This window comes from Dromiciops gliroides, chromosome 3, assembly GCF_019393635.1.
Source record: "Dromiciops gliroides isolate mDroGli1 chromosome 3, mDroGli1.pri, whole genome shotgun sequence".
NCBI lineage: Eukaryota > Metazoa > Chordata > Mammalia > Microbiotheria > Microbiotheriidae > Dromiciops > Dromiciops gliroides.
The window spans coordinates 120863674-120886178 of NC_057863.1; the positions used below are offsets into that span (position 1 = coordinate 120863674).

At 35.6% G+C, this 22505-nt stretch overlaps 1 pseudogene; it reads left to right on the top strand.

Annotated features, from left to right (window-relative positions):
- The first annotated feature begins 7558 nt into the window (after positions 1-7558).
- Positions 7559-16415, top strand: LOC122747211 (annotated as a pseudogene).
- Positions 16416-22505: the final 6090 nt, after the last annotated feature.

Consider the following 22505-nt stretch of genomic DNA (forward strand, 5'->3'; position numbering starts at 1 on the left):
ACCAAACTGTAGCATCCCAATAACCTTATTGATGTACTAGAAGAACCACAAAGAGTCAGAATTTTAAAAACATTTATCCGTAGTAGACTTCTTATTGTACTATAAGTAATCAAAATGGCATTTAACAAAAATAAATTGAAAACAACTATAAGATAATATTAATGCAGGGACAACTAGGTGGCACAGTGGATAAAGCACTAGCCCTGGATTCAGGAGGACCTGAGTTCAAATCTGGCCTCAGACACTTGATATTCACTAGCTGTGTGACCCTGGGCAAGTCACTTAACCCTCATTGCCCCAAAACAAAACAAAACAAAACCAAGATAATATTAATGAGCTCACAGAGCAATTTAAATATTTCAGTATCCCCTGCGCCTACCACCAGGTGGTCTACATGGTAGATACAAACTAAATATTCATTGAATTGAATTCAGATCCACAGGTATCATTAGGTAAGTGATCATCAGAGAAAAGGAAGAAAAGACAAGAAATAATAATAAATGACTCCCTCCTGAGGAGTAGCTAAGACATCTCACTAACTCTGATGCCTTTCTGAGGCATGATGTGTGTATTATATGAGAAAGAATCTCTTAAAACTTTTCAATCTGAAAAAAAAAATTCCTAGTACTATGATTCATGTGGGGACACTTAGTGGTACAGTGAAAAGGCAACTGAATTTGCAGTCAGAAGTCCTATGTACAAATCTTACACACTGTTTGCTAATTCTGTGACCCTGGGCAAGCCACCAACTCTTTGACCTTTAGTTTAGTTTTGTTTTGTTTTTAGCTACAAAATTAGGTGAATGAGTTGTATGGTAATTATAATAATAGTAGCTAACATTTATATAGTGCTTTCTATGTCTCAAGCCCTGTGCTAAATGCTATATAATTGTTACCTCATTTGATCCTCACACCAACCCTAAAATGAAGCCGTTATTATTATCCTCATTTTACAGATTAAGAAATTGAGGTAAACAGGGATTAAGTGACTTGCCCAGGATCGCACAACCAGTAAGTGTCTGAGGCAGGATTTGTATCCATGTTTGTAAACTGGCTTAACAAAATGCTTGGAATATAGTTGGTACTTAACAAATGTTTGTTAATTTAAATTAATAAGAGAAAGATCAAAGAAAGAAGAGAACCCCTGTTTGGGTTGTATATTCACCTTGTCTCATATCAGAATAAGAACCCCTTGAGGTCAGGGAGTGTCACTTTTATTGTAAAAATCAAATAAGTTTGTAAAACATATTTAAGATATAACATGTGTAAAAAAGCTTTATAAATCTTACTTTTCTATATAAATTCAATTATTATTATTAGTAGTAGTAGCAGTAGTACTAGTAGTAGTACTAGTAGCAGCAGTAGCAGCAACAACAACAAAAATAATACTAATGAATCAGAATTACTAAGATGAAGTTCTAACCTTGGGGAAAGGAAAACTTCCCCATCAACTTCAGTCATCTCTGACTCTCTGTGACCCCTGTGGAACATTGCATGCTGGACCCTTCTATCTTCCACTATTTTCCTCATGTTTGTTGCTTCCATGATATGTTATCTATCCATCTCATCCTCTGCTATCAGTTTTTTCTTCTTTTTGTCTTCAATCTTTCCCAATATCAGGGTATTTTCCAATGAGTTCTGTCTTCTCAATATATGGCCAAAGTATTTAAGCGTCAGTATTTGATCTTCCAGTGAATAGCCTAAATTAATTTCTTTGAGTATTAACTAACTTGATCTCCTTGCTGTCCAAGGGACTCTCAAAAGTCTTCTCCAGCACTGTAATTTGAAAGCATCAATTCTGTGGTTCTTAGCTTTCCTTCTAGTCCAACTTTTACAGCCATGTATTGCCACTAGAAAAACTATAGCTTTAATTAAACCTTTGTTGGCAAGGTGATATCTCTGGTTTTTAGTGTGTTGTCCATATTTGCCATAGTTTTCCTTCCAAGGATTGTCTTTTAACTGCAGTTGCTATCTGCAGTGATCTTTGAGCCAAGAATATAAAATCTGACACTGCTTCCATTTCTTCTCCCTCTATTTGCCAGGAAGACCAGTTGCCAAGATCTTTGTTTTGTTCTTTATTTGTTTTATTTTGTTTATGTTAAGCTATAACCTAACTTTTACTCTCCTCTTTCACCATCATGAAGAGGCTTCTTAATTTTTCTTCACATTCTTCCATGAGAGTAGTACAATATGTATGTCTGAGATTGTTGATATTTCTCCTGGCAACCTTAATTCTGGCTTTTGATTTGTCCAGCCTGACATTCCATATGTTATGCTCTGCATATAAGTTAAATATACAGCCTTGTCATACTCATCTTCCAATCTTAAATCAATCCATTGTTCCAAGTTCAGTTCTAACTTTTGTTTCTTGGTCCATGTGAATGTCCCTTAGGAGTCAAGTAGAATGACTTGGTATTCCCATCTCTTTGTGAGCTTGCCACATTTTTTGTGTTGCACACAAAGGTTTTAGTGTAGTCGGTGAATCAGAAGTAGATACCTTTCTGGAACTTTATTGCTTTCTCCATAATCCAGAAAATGTTAGTAATTTGGTCTCTATTTCTTTTGCTTCTTCAAAAACCAAACTGCTCTTTTGTTAATTCTCATTTCACATATTGCTGAAGTCCAGCTTGCAGAATCTTAAGCATAAAGTTGCTAGTGAGTAAAATAAGCATAAATGGTTGGTAATATAAATATTCTTTTGCATTCTTCTTTTTTGATATTGGGATATAGACTGATATTTTTCCAATCCAGTAGCCACTGTTGAATTTTCCAAATTTTCTGGCATATTGAGTGCACCATTTTAATGGCATCATCTTTTAGGATTTTAAATAGCTTAGCTGGAATTCTGTCACCTCCACTAGTCTTATTGTTAGTAATGCTTCCTATGGCCCACTTGACTTTTTTCTCCAGGATTTCTGGCTCTAGATCAATAACCACAGTGTACTTCTTCCATATATTCTTGCCGTCTCTTAATTTCTTCTACTTTTGTTAAGTCCCTAGAGTTTTAATCTTTTATCATGCCCATTTTCTTTTCATGAAATCTTCCCTTAATATATCAAATTTTCTTGAAGAAATATTTTGTCTTTCCTATTCTGTTTTCTTCTTCTATTACTTTGTATTACTCATTTAAGAAAATCTTTTTAAACCTCTCCTTACTATTCTTTGGAATTCTGCATTCACTTGGGTATATCTTTCTCTTTCCCCTTTACCTTTTGCTTTTCTTCTGTAAAGCCTCATCAGATAGCCAGTTTGCTTTCTTGCCCTTCTTTTTCTTTAGAATGTATTTTTGTTGCTGTCTCCTATATAATATTGCAAACCTCCATCCATCGTTCTTGAGGCACTCTATGTACCTGATCTAATCCTTTAAATCTATTTGTTACTTCCAATTTGTATTCATAAAGGACATTATTTAGGTTATACCTATGTGGTCTGATGCTTTATCCTACTTCAATTTAAATCTTAATTTTGCAATAAGAAGCTCATGATCTGAGTAACATTCAGTTCCAGGTCTTATTCTACCTCACTATATAGAGTCTCTCCACTTTTGACTGCAAAGTATATAATCAAGTTGATTTCTATATTGACCATTTTGTGATATCCATGTGTAGAGTCATCTTTTGGGTTGTTGAAAAAGAGTGTTTGCTATGACAGTGAATAAGCTTGTTAGTCTCTGCCCTACTTCACTTTGTATTCTAAGACCAAATTTGCCTGTTATTCCAATTATCTTTTGATTTTCTATGTTACCATTCCAATCCCATAAAATGAATGTGACATCTTTGTGTGTGTGTGTGTGTGTGTGTGTGTGTGTGTGTGGTGTTTTTCTAGATGTTGTAGGTATTCATAGAATTGAGCAACTTTGGCCTTTTCTATATCAGTGGTTGAAGCATAAATTTTTATTACTGTGATGTTGAATAGTTTGCCTTGGATTTGATTGGATCTCATTCTGAGATTATATACCCTTTCTTAAACTGGGGATTGTGTTCCTATATAGGGTCATCTATCTTAGAATAATCATTAGGATTTAGACATTGATTAGATATATGAAATCAACCAATTGATAAGAATTATTAGCCTTTCTGTTTGTCAAGCACTATATTAGGTGCTTGGAAGGCAAGCTCAGGTAATAAAAACTATTTCTACTTGCATCTAAAAGGGGAAAGAAGAGAAGAGTTGAGTATGTCCTGCCTGTGGAATTGGTATTAGTGATCCAGTCTTTTGAAATATTAGGATAGAAACTGGTCATGTTGAAAGTGACTTTACCAATTCCATTTCATTTAAAATACTCTTCAAATTATGAAATTAGTCACTTGATCAATTAATGCATGAATAAATGAAAGGGAAGGTTTATTCGGTGGCCTCCTTGAATTTTTTTACTATTAACAGAAAAAAATTTAAGTAATATAAACATATTATTGTTCATGATTTAGTTGTGACAGCCTACAGATAAACTATAGCACATTTTTTAAAAGTTTAACTAAAAACTATATTACATAGTATTGTCATAAGTGATGCATAATAATTCCAAATTAATCTGAAATAATTTCATATGAGTTCATATTGTAGCCAATGAATAGGGTGAATAAATACAATAAAGTGCAGAGAAGGGTACACTGGATGTTGAGCCAGGAGAACTTAATTTCAGATCAGCTCCACTGCCAACTATGTGTCTAGTTGTGTGATACTTAATCCCTCTGTGTCTCAATTTCCATGTCCCTAAATTGAGTATTAGTTGATATAGAAGGTCATTTTCATTTCCAAAAATTCAATGATTCTATGATCTGACCTCCTTTTAGTCTTAGAAGCATGATGTACTTCCATCTTAGAAACGTTTAAAATATAATGGATAGATTATTTGTTTCTTTGCATCATTAGGTCCAATTCTATACTGCTGTGACTCAATGAACAAGGACAGTATTCCCCCCAGCCTCCCCACACACACACACACACACACAAAATGGTTATACATTCTAGTCCATCAATTGCCACAACCCATACTCTATTAGTGATTCACCTAGTTAACAAGATTGAGTTTAATTCCACAATTATTCCATATGAGAAAATCTCACTGAAGACAATAGAAGACTCAGTACAAATTTGATTACGAGATCTGGTCCATTGACTAAATGAATGAAATTTGGCTTTTATTAATTTGAAATTTCTCAATTAAGAACTCAAGTTCTCAAGCAATTTATCGATATGTTTCCTATCATGTTTCTTTGTATCCAAAATAACCTCAAGAATAAACACCCCCCACACACACACACACACTGCATCTGAAATTTATCATGCTTTCTGTGATAGAAATTATGTGTTTTCAGGAATGTTAATTGGAACTAAACCTTTAGACAAGCAAAGGAATAAAATGACACTATTTATCCCATTTTTACATTAGTAAAATCTAAAGCACAGCATACTTAAATCGATTGTTCTCTGTTTCAGATGAAACTCATGATTATATTTTTCAGGTTTTCATTTGAAAGGCTAAGACATCTGTTTATCCAGTGCATACAGAATAACTCTCATGTCTCTTCATCTCTGAAGATTTCAAAGGCTTTCATTCTGTTTTCAATCCTTTGAAGAAGCAGTAATCAAAGACAAAAATTATCAGAGGTACATTTTTGTTTTCCAAACAATGAAAATAGCAATGCTCATCCTCCTCTTATTTCAGGTACTTGCATGAAACCTCAAAATTGGAGCTTTTCCATGGAAATAAAAAAGTAATGTGGATAAATAGCAGCATAAAGCAAAGTATATAGGCATTAGTGGATTGCATAAATTTAAATTGAATATTTGAATAATTAAAAAAGGAATGTGATGCAAAACATCAAACAGCATATTGTAGCATAGTGACATAATCCATCTGGTGATGGAATATGTGTTGGTGTTCAGATAAAGAAGTCAGTTTGAGCACTGTCAGTGACTTCAATGTACTTTATAAATTAAATATTTTACAATGAATATCAGTGACAATCTATAGATTCGATAATTAAGTTTCATAGTTTCATCCTGAACTACATAGATGTAGATGCAATAAAATATTTCTTCTTTCTTCTTTTTGGTAAACGTGTAATTGGGAGACAAATTAATGTTATACCAGATTTTTGTGGTAAATATCTTGTCATATTTCAGAGAAAGAAATCTATCTGAATCCACATAATAAAGAATCACTTTATTGGGCTTTAAAAATGATGATTGCTATGATCTCCAATGAAATCCACTTCAAAACAAGTTTTATTGTGTGGAGAATGGTCAAAATTTGAAATATGATGAAGTCAGTAAGTATTTATTAAGTGCCCACTATGGTCAGGCATTCTGCTAAGACATGGGGATATGAAAAGTAAAAGACTATCTCTGCTCTGAAGGAGTTCACAATCTAATGATGGAGAAAAAATACAAACAAGACACATGTAGTATAAATTATATAATTTACAAAGTAATAGTGCTCATATTAAGAAGGATCAGAAAAGGCTTTTGGTAGAAGGTGACATTTTAGCTGGGACTTGAAAGAAGCCAGAAAAGCCTGAAGGCAGTGATAAAGAGTGAGAGAATTCCAGGCATAGGGAACATCCAGTAAAAATGCCTGGAGTCAGGCAATGGAGTGTCTTGTTTGGGGAATAGTAAAGAAGTTCCTGTCATTGTATCACAGAGGATGTAAGAATGAATAACGTACAAGAATAATAGAAAAGTAGAAGAAGATGAGGTAATGAGGAGTTTTGAATGCCCAAAAGAGGATTTTGTATTTGATCCTGAAGGTGCTAGGGAGGTATTGCAGTTGAATAAATAGTGAGTGACATGGTCAGACTTGCATTGTAGGAAGTTCACTTAGAGAGCTGAGTGGATAATGGATTGTAGCAAGGATGGATTTGTATCAGGGAGAAGAACTAGCAGGCTACTGTAATAGTCTAGGTGTGAAGAAATGAAGGCTTGGACCAGCATAGTGGCAATGTCAGAGGAGAAAAGGAGATGTATGCAAGAGATGTTATGAATGTCACATGGATGAGATTTGGCAATAGACTGGATATGAGGGGTGAGAGCAAGTGAGGAATCCAGGATGGCACCTAAATTGCTAGCCTGGATAATTAGAAGATTGTAGTGCCTTCAACATTATTAGGAAAATTTGGAAGAGTGTGGGTGGGAGAACACAATTCAATCCTATTATTTTATAGATGATAAAATTCAAACCCAGTTGTGAATTTATTACAGGTAGGCAAAGTATACATTTAGATAATAAGGGATAGAGCTTGGATGAGAATCTAGATTCTTTAACACCAAATTTATATCTTTCCCACTATGTTGCTGTTGGATTATCAGATAGACTCCTTACAGTGGTAAAATAATCTTTCTCTGTATTTTATAAAATAAGAAATACTCCATGGGGGCAATTATACATTTGCTAATGGATAATGTAAGACATGATAGTTGAGTGAAGTGTGAGTAGTATGTGGAGGCCCAGACTGGGAACGCTGGGGCAGGTGGCAGTGGAGGCCTGTAGCTACTCACTCTGCAGCCGCTGGCGGCCATGGCCTAGGAGGGGAGGGCTCTGAAGCCTCTGGGTCCAGATGGGCCCCTTGGCTCTGGGAGCATGGGATGGAGCTGTTACTTCCTGGTCACTAGCACAGTTCAGTTCTTAGTTCCAGGGCTCTGGAGGCCAGTTTCCAAAGATCAAAAAAGCAGTGTCTATCTGATGAATTTAAGGAAAATACGAACTTTGAATTGACAAAAACTCACTAGATGAAATCACTTAAGAAAAACTTGCAGAGGAAACACTGAATACCTTAGCATATATCTTTGAAGATCTCATAGACAAGCCTTACACATCCAAGGATTATGATGTTTCATTTGGGAGTGGTATTCTAACAGTAAAGCTGGGTGGAGAGCTGGGAACCTCTGTGTTCAACAAACAGACCCCCAACAGTTAGATCTGGTTGTCTTCTCCATCCAGTGGTCCCAAATGCTACAACTGGACATGGAAGAATTGGATATATACTCATGATGGAAAAGGAGCTTTCTAAAGCCTTGAAAACTCAACTAGACATGTCATCCCTGGTCTGTTTGGAAAAAGACCACTGACAAAATCTCATTTTTAAAGACACTGAAAGCTGAAGATGAAAAGTACCTCTCTCCTCTTCACTTAAATTTGTTTTTATCCTCATGTCATCTCCCAATTTAGCTTCATTCTATGTGATAGTTATGTGAAAATAATATATATATTTGACTTAAAAAAAAAGACATGGTAGTTGGAATGACTCAGTTCTCTTTTTTTTTTCATGTGGGGGAACCTTCAAAAAGAGTTCGGGAATCATCTCTTAAGTCAAAGCAAAAACATAAAGATAAACATTTCTTTCAACACTCCTCTCTACCAAAGTCATTTTTTCCTTATCCAGAGTCTATATATAGAATAACTTATCAGCAATTATTTTTAGATGCAAAATTTGATTTAAAAAAGCACATATGATATTTAGGAAGGGAGTTGAAGTTAAAGGAGAGAAAAAAGTTATTTAATTATATGGGTTTTATTGCATTGTAGCTAAAGTTAGTTGATAGTAATTCTTTGATGAAAATTATCATCATCACAATCATCATTATTTTATCAATAAGAATACTCCTCATGAGAGTAGAGATGATGTCTTACCCTTCATGCCTTTTTACCCTATCCAATTGCTGCCAATGTTTTTTCTCATAAACCCAGAATGATTCTATGCTATTTTGATTGATTTCCTTTGGAATCTTAAAGGCTTTTTTCTTGGTGCCTACACATTTTGCTACTTAATGTAGTAGTTCTAAAATTTGAATATAATGTTTCTTGGTGAATTCAGCTTTAGATTTCCTCATGTTGTTATTTTGTGGATTTTCTCACTCTATATTTTTCTATCTGCTGTCTATAATTCTAGGCAATTTTGTTTTTCCTGTATGATTTCCTGAACTATAGTATTCAGGTTTTATTTTAAAATTATGATTTTTTTCTGGAAAGCATTTACTTTAGAGATGATTTCTTTTTTGTTAGTTTTCTTTCTCCTTCTGCATTTTTGTGTTTCAAATTTGTTATTGTACTTTTTGAGAATCTGATGTTATAAAGAGTGTCTTTGGCTTTTGTTCTAAATTTGCTAGTCTCTTGTTAGACTTTCTAATTTCTTCTTCAAATTTGCTCTCTTTTGGGAGTCAGTCTTTCCCTTTGTGTAGGCCCAGTGCAATTGTATTTTACTCCTTTCCCCTTTGCTATCTAGTCATTATTCTAAGATTATCAGTGTTGGATGAAATCCCTGGCTCTAAGGAAATGGGAGTAACCAAACAGCCAGGTACAGGGATATTCTAAGAGACCACTGTATGAAGGTCTTCATTCCACACTTTTCAGTTCCACTCTTCTGGTTTTCATTCTTTTTTTCTGAGACTCTATTTAGTTCCTATTCTGACACTGAGGAGAAGGTGTGAAGAAAGGTTTTTGTGGGGTTGAATGGTTTAATGGAAAAGGAACATAGTTAGAGGGGCTATACCAAGAAGTCTGAACAACTAAGTTTCTTCTCTACCATTCTTTCACCATTTCTACTTGATATCTATTCCTTCTTGTGTATTACTAAGTAGTTATAGAACTATTGTTAGCATTATGTTATGTTATGTTATATTTATTATATTTGTTATATATTTGTAAAATTGTGTATGGGGTGTTCAGAGGACAAGCATCTCTGGTGTAAGGGTTTGTGGAGCCCTTTTAGGGTTGCTCATCTACCTTTGGTATTGTTGAATATTAAAATATAGTTTTTGTCTCTGCCCGTCACCTATAAACAGATCAGAGAAATAATATTTAATCTCTCCTACCAAAGTAAGAAACAGATCAGAGAAAGTATAATATCTTATAATGTCTCCTACCAAAACCATTTCAGATAAATTAATCTCCTACTAACCAGATCAGAGAACAAGATATCCATACCTGTCCTCCTATAAAACAGATCAGGCAGAAAAAAAATAATATCAATTCATTATTTTGTCCCAAGAAGAAATATATAACACAGGATTATGTGGAGACTCTCTTCCTAAGAAGAGAGCTCAGAGACCCACTCCTTCAAAGGGTTTTTAAGGTTTATTTGCCCATGGGATAAAAGGCATTGTCAATTTCAATACTATGATAAAGAAGCAAAGGCAGTTTAACAATTTCAGTTATAACAAGTATGGAAGAAATACAGAAGCGTCATGATAAGATGACAGGATTCCAAAAAAAAAAAAAGAGGTTTGCAAGGATGAGGATGACCAGATGTCTCCATAAGATAGGGATTTACTATCCTGAAAGAAAAGAAGTTACTAGGTAGGCTATTTTATCTGCTAGCTATCTGGGTTCAGTTTTGGAGTTCAGTTGAAGGACATTTTGGTTCCAATTAATCCTATTAATACAGGGTTTCATGAAAAATACTTTTAGATAAGAAGGTATCTCTATCACATCCAAGTGACCCATATATTCGTATTATCAGTATCCACCAGATTCACTCAGCTCTCATCTGTGGCTCTAAGAAGCTGTAGCACATATAGTAGCTAACTTCTAGTAAACCATCTTGGAAGGCAGGCTAAACCAGGTGGAGGATAACCAACAGACCTGAAAGCTATTGGTGAGTTAGGAGGATATCTACCTCAAGCAAGTGAAGGTTTCCCCTCATGTAATGGGTAGATGAAAACAATGTATTCCAACTGCCATGATTTTCCATGTGGAAAGGATAACTGTATTTTAGTTTACGAAAAAGCTTTTGATTTTTGCATTCTGTAGAGCAAAACATATTCTTAAATTCTCTCTTCCAAGAAAAAATTTTCTCTTCCATATGTTAAGATCAAACAAAATTGATTGGTGAATCAGAGATAATATTATTTCATGCTCTTTTTTTATCAATATCAAGTGAGACATGAAAGAGGTACAATGAAGAACACTATTGTTGAGTCACATACATACACTTAATATTGGTGTTTCTCATTGTCATGGAATTCTGCACAGAAGCCAAATGGAAGAAACATTCCCTGTAGATGGAAATGTTCTCCATTTGCTTCATTTTGCAAATGACATTGTGCTAATTACATGAGGCCTTAGTATGCTGTTTATGAGAACTTCGGAAAAGTTCAGAGATTGGCCTAGCAATCCAAAAAGGAAAAAAAAATGTGGAAGAATTTCTATTGCCCCGATGATGACATGCAACTGGAAGGGTAGCTCAATTAACAATTCATATACATACAACTCAGATGGACTCTGACAATAAGCTGAATGGACAGAGAATTTTAAAAGCTGTTTCCTACAGCTTAAATATTTAAGTCATTAAAATCACATCTATAATCTAAATCAGGGCTTCTTAAACTTTTTCCACTCACAATCCCTTTTTGCTGGAGAATGTTTTTTTTTTCCCTTTGGTGAGGCAATTGGGGTTAAGTGACTTGCCCAGGTTCACACAGCTAGTAAGTGTTAAGTGTCTGAGGCCAGATTTGAACTCAGGTACTCCTGACTCCAGGGCCAGTACCCTATCCACTGCGCCACCTAGCTGCCCCTTGTCAGAGAAATTTTTATGCAACCCTGGGTATATAGGATACAAAATAGGTGTGCATAACCTTTTACTGTTACCAAATTTTTCTTGACCCCCACATTCAGTTATGTTACCCCACAGTTAAGAAGCTTTGATTGAAATTGTGTATTTAGTTTGAAAAAATAATATTAATTCTAGATTTAATTTTCACTTTAACAAATTAAAATGAACAGAAAAATTTAGTCATTTGAGTTCTAGTGCTCTAGAAATGAACATACAAAAACTAAAATATTACTAGTAATGATATTGTAGGTAAAAATAAAAGAGGCACTATGGTGGAGGTATAGTAAATGCCCTGTGAGTTCATCAAAATAAGTAATTCTCAGATGGGGAAACTCTACCAATGCAGGTTAGCACTTTCTATGCAACCATACACTTTTACAGATTTGCCTGGGGCACCTCAAATTAAGAAACTTGCCCAAGGTTATACAGTCAGTATGTATCAAAGGCAGGAAATTGGACCCAGGCCAGATATTTTTGGATTCAAAGCTTCCTAGATTCAAGATTCTCTATTTATTATGCCACACTATAAAACTAATAGATTGTTACAAATTTATTGTAAAATTCTGTACCAGGATTATCAATCATTTTATCACCATTAAATATACAAGCAATGCTTCTAAAACACTTTATATATAATATTATTTGAAAGACTTAAAATATTTTGAACTTACAATGACATCTATATATCACATACACACACACACACACACATATTACGTACAATGGCTCCATCAGCATCATGAAAATTTTATCCAAGGTAAATTATATCCTTCATAGTTTATTCAAAGGAATGGGTTAGATCTGGAGTGAATCCACAAACTGCTATGAATAATCTTTATTTACAATTTATACTTTTTGGTATGTTGGATAAAATTGTAAAAAGAAAAAAAACTATCAATTTTTTTGAAAGTAAAGACTTCAAGGGCGCGGCTAGGTGGCGCAGTGGATAAAGCACTGGCCTTGGATTCAGGAGTACCTGAGTTCAAATCCGGCCTCAGACACTTACTAGCTGTGTGATCCTGGGCAAGTCACTTAACCCCCATTGCCCGAAAAAAAAAAAAGAAAAGAAAGAAAGTAAAGACTTCACTGATATTTTGTAATATATATATATATATATATATATATATATATATATATATATATATATTTTTTTTTTTGCCAAATTCCTCAAGGAAAATAAAAACTTATGAAACCAGGTACAATTGAGTGTCTGCAAACATTATATTACAACATAGTAACTGATATTCGTAAGGATACATTTTCTTTACTATCATTTGCTTTCCTTCTCCCCTTTTTCTCCCCCAACTCTAATCTGTTAGAATTATATGTAAAGGAATAACAACAACAACAAAAAATAAAACCAGGTACAAGGGAGGTGGTCTTAAAGCAACTAAATGCACTAGAAGAAGATCTACAAAGAAAGTACCAGAGTCACCTCTACGGGACATTGTGATTTTAGGGTCCTGAGAAGACCTAATCTAGATTTCCAAGCCCTTAGTAGGGCTGACAGTTAAAAGTTCCATAGGATGGTATTTGAGAGGCAGCATGGTATAATGAGGGCAGCTAGATGGTACAGTGGATAGAGCACCAGGCCTAGAGTCAGGAAGACTTATCTTCCGTAATTCAAATCTGGCCTCAGACATTTACCAGCTATGTGACCCTTGGGAAGTCACTTAAGCCTGTTTGCCTCAGTTTCCTCATCTGTAAAATGAGCTGGAGAAGGAAATGGCAAACCAGGTCTGTATCTTCGCCAAGAAAACCCCAAATGGGGTTATGAAGAGGCAGACCCAATTGAAATGACTGAACAATGATAACAACAACATGGTATAATGACTAGAGCACCAGCTTTCCAGTCAGGAAGATGTATTCAAGTTCTGCCTCTCACACATATTTGATGTTTTACCTTCAAGTGAATCAACCCATGAGCATCTATTTCTTAAGTAGCTACTATGTAGTAAGCTCTGTACTACTAAATCATGGCAAATTAATAAACCTCTTGGTGCCTGTAGAAGTTCTCTAGGATGGTGGTTCTCAAAGTGAGGTCAAGCAACCTCATGTCTACATGTACGTGTGTATATGTATGCATATATATGGGTGTTTATATGTATACTCCTATATACACATATATCTGTATGAACACACTATATATATATATATATATATATATACACACACATATATTTGTGTGTATATGTCTATATATATTTATACCTAATTTTTATATGTGTATATAACTATATGCAGATTTAGATATGTATCCAACATCAAAGCTCTGAGTGCAAAGGAAGACTGAGACTAAAACAGTTTAAGAACTCTTTCTTTAGGATAAGGTTTCTGCAAAAGGTCTTCCTCAGTCTGGGTGGAGAGATAGAGAGAGAGAAAGAGAGAGGGGGTGGGGGGGAAGGAAGGATACACTTATTTGGCTAAGATATTGATCTCCATCAAAATGAAAACACTAGTGGTAGAGGTATTTTCAGTTATTTATACATTGATGTCAGTTTTAGATACTTTTTTTTAAAGATTTTTTTTTTTGGTTTGGTTTCAAAAAAGGTATTAAGTAACTCAGAAGATGGGAGGAACAGGGTGAATGGATCCCAAATATGAAAAACTGAGAGGCTGAGTGCAAGCATGGACATAATGATATCAACACTCAATAACCTCACTGTACTTAGGGAAATTAAACAAAGGGCTAGTAGTGTGTGGCACTCAGATCTCCTTGGCTCTCCCTTGTCACCTGTTATCTCTTTCCCTAAATCTTCTGCTTTCTTATATATTTTCCCTACTCCAAGTGATTTTGCTTTAAAATCAATGCTGCACCCCCCCAAAAATTTGGTAAGCATGGATGTGTTTATGCTTTTATTAGATTATGAGTTTCTTGGGAAGAGAGGCCTTTTCCTATTTTTATTTCATCTTATGAAGAATATATACAGCAGTGTCACACTGCTCAATCATTTATCATTGATGACTTAAAGTGAAGTTGTTTCCAAGAAGAATTAGACCCAAGAACACAATAATAGAACACAATATGATTTAAATTTGCTAAGATTGTAATTACAATTTTATACATAGAAAAAGCAAGTGAACAGTGACTAGCAAACCCAAATATGATTAGTGGATCATTTGGCTTTCTTTTGTAAATAATTCTTCATGCACAATTACACTTACACCTGTGCATCCTAAATTCATTTTTTCCATGATGATGAATAAGAAGAGATTAATGTCTTCTCAGAAACTACTATTCCCTTTCAAGGCACAGATTGCAATAATAGATGTGTGTCCACCTTTGTGCTATCTATTTCAGTATCAGTGTGGAGGAGGGATGTGAAGAAAGGGGGGAGGAGTTATCTCTTCATGGTTTCACTTTAAATTGCTATTTTCATTGGAGTTTATGTCTGCTTGTCAGAATCATAAAACTATGATTCAAGGATCTTTTTTCCCCTCCCTCTGAAACTAGCTTTTATTTCTTCTGAGATTCTCGCTCTGCATTCACTGACGATTATGCTACCCAACACATGAATCATTTTCTTCATCTTCAAAGAGCATTAAATAATTATTCCCCTATGATATCTCCACGAGGTAGGTGTTGTTCCCATCCCACTGTACAGATAGGAACACTGAGGAGAAGCCAAGGAAATGTACTGTGTCCCAGAAGATTAGAAACCAGAGCCTCTTTAATCCTATCCAGTCGCTGCCCCGAGATTGTGTACACTTGAGTGAATTTTTAGGAATAAGGAAAAGATTAGAAATGCTTTTTAATTCTCTCTGATGTTTTCAAAGGAAAGGAAAAATTTCACACCTTTTTAACTGCTATTCAGCTGCAGGTAAAGAATTTAACAGCTTGTGGAGTGCTAATTAGAGCCCATTATAACTTGATTGACCTGCCTTGGCAGCTGCATTCATTCTGTCCTTGCAAGATGGAGATTTTACTCCCTTACACAGGCTTCATTCAGGGAAGCCAGTTTTGTGAATGTAAAAGCCAGGAAAATTTGGAGGAAGCAATCAGACAGGGATGCCTCAATCAATAAATAGAATGGAGTTTAAAAAAAGAGGAAATTTTACCTCCTTTACCCCTTAATTACAAAAATCAGAGCAAAAGTCAGGATATGGAAATGCTGTAGTTAGCCTCAAGTAAAGATTCATGATCTCTTGCTATTTGCTCATTATGAGAAAAATCGGTCTATATGTCTATAGAGTGAATAGTTTCCACCCGTGGGGCAAACAAGTTATCATGAACAAGGCTATGTTTTTCTAAATGTGTATTTTCTGTTTCACTGGGCATTTTTTTGATGTTCTAATTGGGATTGTCCTCTGTCCCTGCTAATGAAATTTAACACAGTTCCTGATTGTTTTCTTTTTCTTTTTTGAATTTCTACCATAAAGGAAAGCTCAATGAATTAGAAGGTGGTAAAGATTCAGAAATAAAGTTGATGCAAAATTGTTACAAATACAAATTATTTTAAAAAGAAATTTAAGTTCAGAAAGCAAAGAAAAAGAATAATATAATTCTGGAAATATGGTTCCTTACTCTCCTAATCTATTTCTTTTCATGCTTACAGATTAAATAGAAGCTTGGAAGGTCAAAAACTGATTTAGTGTCTTCATCTCAATTTTCCCATTATTAATAATGACTTCTCTCCTCTTCTACTTCTTCAGAGTTATTGAACTGTTCTCTTTCTTCTTTACTGTCTCAGCAGGTTTTTCTATTCCTAGCTTCTGACATTAAGACCTTAAAGACAAATTCTTGTACTTATAACAAATGCATCTGCAGGGATCCTACCTTAAACAGGTATACTCAGGGAGGGAGAGTAGCTGGTCCCCTTGGTCCCACTGGGTATTGCTGACTTCCCCTGACCCTAACCCCTAAGAAGAGAAAGGATAGCTAGAGGGATGTGGGATTGAGGAAAGATAGACCTTGTGACTTTGTGACCTTGTGAGAATGGTGCAATGGTGAAGACACTGAGCCTGGGATTACACCAATGCGGTTGAAGTTGGTGGAGAACCACAGGCTATAGGATTAGTAGGCTAGAGCAGTGCTTCTTATACTTTTCTCACTTAGGACCCCTTTTCCCCTGAGAAATTTTTATGCTACCCTGGGTTTATAGGTAGATAAAATAGATATACATAACCTTTTACTTTTGCCAAATTTTTGTGACCCCCCCCTTCAGTCACATGACACCATATGGGGTTATGACTCATACTTTAAGAAGTTTTGGGCTAGAGGAAGGAAAATAGGCGTGCTTTCTTGATGTTGGTGCCTAGGAAAAAGCTTCAGTCACCCAGCCCTAGTTATGGCTCTAAGCCAATCTCTCCAAACCATTTGCCTCACTGAATTCTTTTGCCCCAGAATTTGCATTGTTCATTATATGAAATCCAACAACTTCTTGAGTCAATCATCAAGGGTCAAAATTTTAAAAGTGAATATAATAAGGTAAAGGAAAGAACAAGCAATTAGTCAAGGTCAAAGACAAATGAGGATTTAAGGTAAAACCAAACCACAAAAAAGGAAGATCGGGAAAATAAGAGGTCAGAGGCTATGTGGCCCAAGAGAATCCTGATATTTTAGGTTTTCTGGGATAGACAGACTGGAATAAGAAAGACTTCAGTGACAGATCACTAGCAGAGCCTCAAATATTTGGCTTACCTGATAATGTCTTCTCTCCCCTTACCCTGATTCTTATTTTAACTTATTTTAACAAAGTAGCCTGGCTACTTTCCTGACACTTGTATCTACTTTGTATCTAAATACATATAGATATGTGCATAGTGTCTCACTCATTAGAATGTGAGCTCCTTAAGGGCAGAGACAATTTTGGTTTTATCTTTCTATGCCTAACACTTAGCACAGGGCTTAAGATTGATCAATTAATTGGTTTAGACATCAATGACCTAATGTTACTTGAGGGGAAAAAAGATTTTTTTATCTGGGATGGAGAATTTGTCTGGCAGCGTGAGGCTTGAGGTTTCAATGGTTGGGAAGATGAACTGCAGATCATTAAAAACTTCTCTATAAGGATTATACAAGAAAAGTGAGATAGGGCCACTATTCTCACAGAGCCATAAACTATTTCTTCTATCTGGCTTGCCCTCGCCTTTTGCCTGCAAATCTAACCCTCCTCCAGGAAGCTTTCCCTGATTAACATTGCTCTGTTTATTACTCTATTCCAAGTTTCAGCTTTATTTGTACATGGGTCATGATTATAATGTAACTTGACTGGTTTTTTAACAACTGAATTTTTACATCTAAAAGAATATTGTGTATTGTAAGGGGCTAAAATTCTAGCTAGATATCTAAAAATATAATGAGTGGTGGCCATCAATTAGAAGCTTTAGCAAGAGTTTAGATTTTTAAGGATTTATTAAAGAGGAATCAGAGGTAGGTGAGGAGAGAGAGAGAGGTAATAGATCTAACTACTTCTAAGAGACCCCATCATCCAACCTCTCCAACCCAAGGTCAGGAACCCAAAGACCCCCACGGCTTCCTTCCTCTTCCCAGAAGCCTCCCAAAAAACCGGAAACAGGACCGTCCACACACAAGCTAATTGGCTGGTAGCTTTGATTGACAGAACTAACAGGTGGCTCTACAGCCACAAACCAGCCAGACTCCAGGGCCAGTACTCTATCCACTGCACCACCTAGCTGCCCCAAGATCCTTATTTTTCAACAATTTCACTATTTCCAATAATTGTTCCATTGTAATAAGCTTTAGAATTTATCTTTTTGTATCTTTTTCAGTCCCTCTGACTTATTCTTTCAAATATACTCAGAAATGGTAAACTTTGTCATTTAAAAATGACTACAATTTTTAGAAAAAGCCATGCATAATGAGTGAGGTGAACAACTGATCTGAGCAACAATGATTTGGATCAAAAACAAGCTATGATCATAAAGTAATGAAACTGGGTTTCCCACTTGGCAAGTTAACTGTCTCTGAAGACTATTCCAAAAATCTTTTGAATAATGGAAGCATCACTGAAATAAGTATATGACCTGCTAAGCTACCTCTTTAAAGGATAATACTTGGAGAGTTGGCATGGAATAGGATAGTAATTATGATAGCAGAGTTCTAGTCCTCTCTCTAGTACTAATGATCTATGTGACCTGAGCATCTCATTTATATTCCCTGACCCTCAATTTCTTCATTTGTAAAATGAGACAGTTAGACAGAATGGCCTTGAAAGTCGCTTCTATTTCTAATATTCTTAGTAAAAATAAGAAGAAGAAAAAGAGGAAAAAGATGAAGATGGTGGATAAGAAGGAAGAGGAGGAGGAGAAAGAGAAGAAGAAGACAACAAAGAAGAAGACAGCTCATAATTAAATGATATTTTGAGATTTATAAGTTCTTCTCACAACAGCCCTGGGTTGTTTTGTTTGTTTGTTTTATTTTATTTTATTATTTTTTTTTGCAGGGCAATGGGGGTTAAGTGACTTGCCCAGGGTCACACAACTAGTAAGTGTCAAGTGTCTGAGGCTGGATTTGAACTCAGGTCCTCCTGAATCTAGGGCTGGTACTTTATCCACTGTGCCACCCAGCTGCCCTCTTATTTTATGTTTTAAATTTTTTTAGTAATAAACATTTTCATATATAGTTTGGGGTTCCATTTTTTATACCTTCTTTCCTCCCTCCCCTCCCCCCTCTTAAGGTGATAAGCAACCAGATGTGTTATACATGTATGATTATATACAACATTAACATGTCAGTCATTTTGTAAAAGAAAACTTGAAAAAAGAAAAAAAATTAAGAAAGTGAAAAACAGCATGCTTCAGTTTGTGTTCCATCAATATTAGTTCTTTCTTTGGAGTTGGATAGTATGTTTCATCAATAGTCCTTTGGGAAAGCTGGATGCTAATCAACTGTTTTTGGAGTTGTGAAAAGATCCAACCACTCTGAAGAGCAATTTGGAACTATACCCAAATGTTTATAGAACTGTGTGCATACCCTTTGATCTAGCAATACCACTGTTAGTTAGGTTTATATCCCAAATCCATCCCCAGAAAGAGAAAAAGACTTATTTGTACAAAAAAAATATTTCTAGTGGCTCTTTTTGTGGTGGCTAAGAATTGGAAATCAAAGGAATGCTCATCAATTGGGGAATGACTAAACAAGTTGTGGTATATGATGGTGATGGAATATTATTGTCCTATAAGAAATGACAGGGCAGCTAGGTGGTGTAGTGGATGGAACACCGGCCTTGGAGTCAGGAGTACCTGAGTTCAAATCCAACCTCAGACACTTAACACTTACTAGCTGTGTGACCCTGGGCAGGTCACTTAACCCCAACTGCCTCACAAGAAAGAAAGAAAGAAAGAAAGAAAGAAAGAAAGAAAGAAAGAAAGAAAGAAAGAAAGAAAGGAAGGAAGGAAGGAAGGAAGGAAGGAAGGAAGGAAGGAAGGAAGGAAGGAAGGAAGGAAGGAAGGAAGGAAGGAAGGAAGGAAGGAAGGAAGGAAGGAAAGAAGGAAGGAAGGAAGGGAGAAATGACAAGCAGGATCATTTCAGAAAGTCCTGGAAAGACATGTATGAACTGATGTATAGTGAAGTGAGCAGAACCAAGAGAACATTGTGCATAGAGACAGCAATATTGTTTAATGAAGAACTGTGAATGACTTAACACAGCCCTGCTAAGGGGTACAATGATTACTCCCATTTAACAGAAGAGAATCTTGTATACTTATAGTAGAACCACAGTGTTTTGGGGGCAAAGACTTTCATTTTGCTTTTTGTATCCTCAGAACCTAGCAAAGACATCATAGATATTGGCGGAATATTTTCTGGATTCGATTGGTTTAGAATAGAGCTTCTTAAACTTTTTCCATTTGTGACCTCCTTTTGCCCCCAAAATTCTTATGCAACCCCAGGTATATAGGTATATAAAATAGGTATATATAACCTTTTATTGTTGCCAATTTTTTTTCTGAGATCCAGATTCAGTTACATGACCCCATATGGAGTCAGGACCCACGGTTTAAGAAGCTAGGGTTTAGAGGTTATATGATTTCCTGTGGTTATAAAGCTAGTATATGTTAGAGGTATGATTTGAAGCCAGATTCCCCCTAGATTTGGGTTTTTAATCATTTGTTTATGTCTGTGTCACACTCCCTTTGTGGCAGGTCTAATAAAACTGTTGGACCCCTTCTCAGAATAGCATTTTTGTTTTGTTTTGTTTTAGTGAGGCAATTGGGGTTAAGTGACTTACCCAGGATCACACAGCTAGTAAGTGTTAAGTGTCTGAGGCCGGATTTGAACTCAGGTACTCCTGACTCCAGGGCCAGTGCTCTATCCACTGCACCATCTAGCTGCCCCCAGAATAGCATTTTTTAAATGCACCCCAAAAATGCATAGGATTACAAAGAAAAGTAATTATATTAGTATATAGTTAACAAAATATTAAAAAAAAACAATTTTAGGGACCCCAGGTTAAGAACCTCTTCCTAATACTCTTCTCATTATACCCCATTGTCTTTTATTCAAGTTTTAGAACCCCAGCTTAAGAACTCCTGCCTAGCACTCTTTTCATTATATCCCACTGCCTCTTATTTAAATTCTGATTGTTTGGTAAATCAGTCTCATTAGCTTTTAGCTCCACTTGTACTCAATGTACCCTGAGTTCTACATATGGTAAATAGTCCTCATGGGTAGCTCTGTAAAACTTTCTAGTCTTTTTCAATAATGTATATTGTTTCTCTCCAATCAACATCCCTGGGGTACCTGATTCTCCTGTGTCCCTTATATAGCAGCAAATATGGTACTCAACACGCAATGGGTACTCAATAAATGTGGCTAATCAACTACCCCCTGAAGCTCTGTGATGAAAACATTCTTTAGATCTTAAGTAATGATATGTGTTTTTAAATGGCAGTCTGCTTCTGTCGAATATCAGAAAGAAAATATTCCACAGTACAGAAAATGAACTCACACCTCTCAATCTGCTCATGATTTCTCTCTACTCATCATTCCACACTCTGAAGGCATTATATATTAGCATCGATGCACCAGTTACCCTAGAGGGAAAAAGTCCATTTAAGAAAGAAATACACACACATATGTACACACACACCACCCACAAGTCCCAGCAAATAGGTTGAATTTGTCTTTGCCTTGGTAGGTTAAGCAAAACTTATGCTTTGAAGTTAAGAAAGTTCCCCTAATGGCAGGCAATTATGAATAACTATCATTTGATAATAAATCTTCTACATGACTGTTTCATGTTCCTGGGGCTGAACTCTGGCTTTATGGTTTAGCTTAGATTTTCATGGAAATTGCAGCCAGAGGTTTAACATTGGGTATGAAAAGTGGCTTCTTTCCACTGTCCCTTTTTCACATTTCAAATGCTCCTAAAAGAGAGGTTGTAAGGAGTTAAGTGTTTCTTGCCTACAATTCAGTAGTCATAAGATAAAGTGAACAGGAACATTACATCTTTTTCCTCCCCCTCCCATCCCAAATTAAGAGATTTATAACTATTTAAAAGTTTTAAATATCCTAGCTCCATTCTCTACTAAAAAGTTATCCCTAGTCTCTCCTCCAAAGACTACTTAGCTTTTGCTCTCAACCACTAATCCTTATCCTATCATCTTCCCCTCTTATGTGAATGCAGTAATTGACTTACTTTTAGTGACCTAAATTACAAACCCTCCCCCACATACACACCCTCTCTCAGGTAATTTCCAGCTATCAAATGCTCCCAGGGTTGTAAAGGTGACAACTAAGGTATGCTAGGACCTTTAGATGTCTAGCGTTTAGCACAGTGCCTGCCCCTAAATAGGCATTTAATAAATGTTTATTGGATTGAATTGAACTTCAGTTTAAATTCAACATCTTCTATGCCCAAGGGTAGCATTTCCATAAATTAGGGCTGAATTTACTAAACAGCACTATGATGTTTTCAAAGAGTTAATTCTTATTCTAAAACTGTTGAACTTATTTCCAGAAAGTAATTTACCTATAGGAAGTATCTGAATA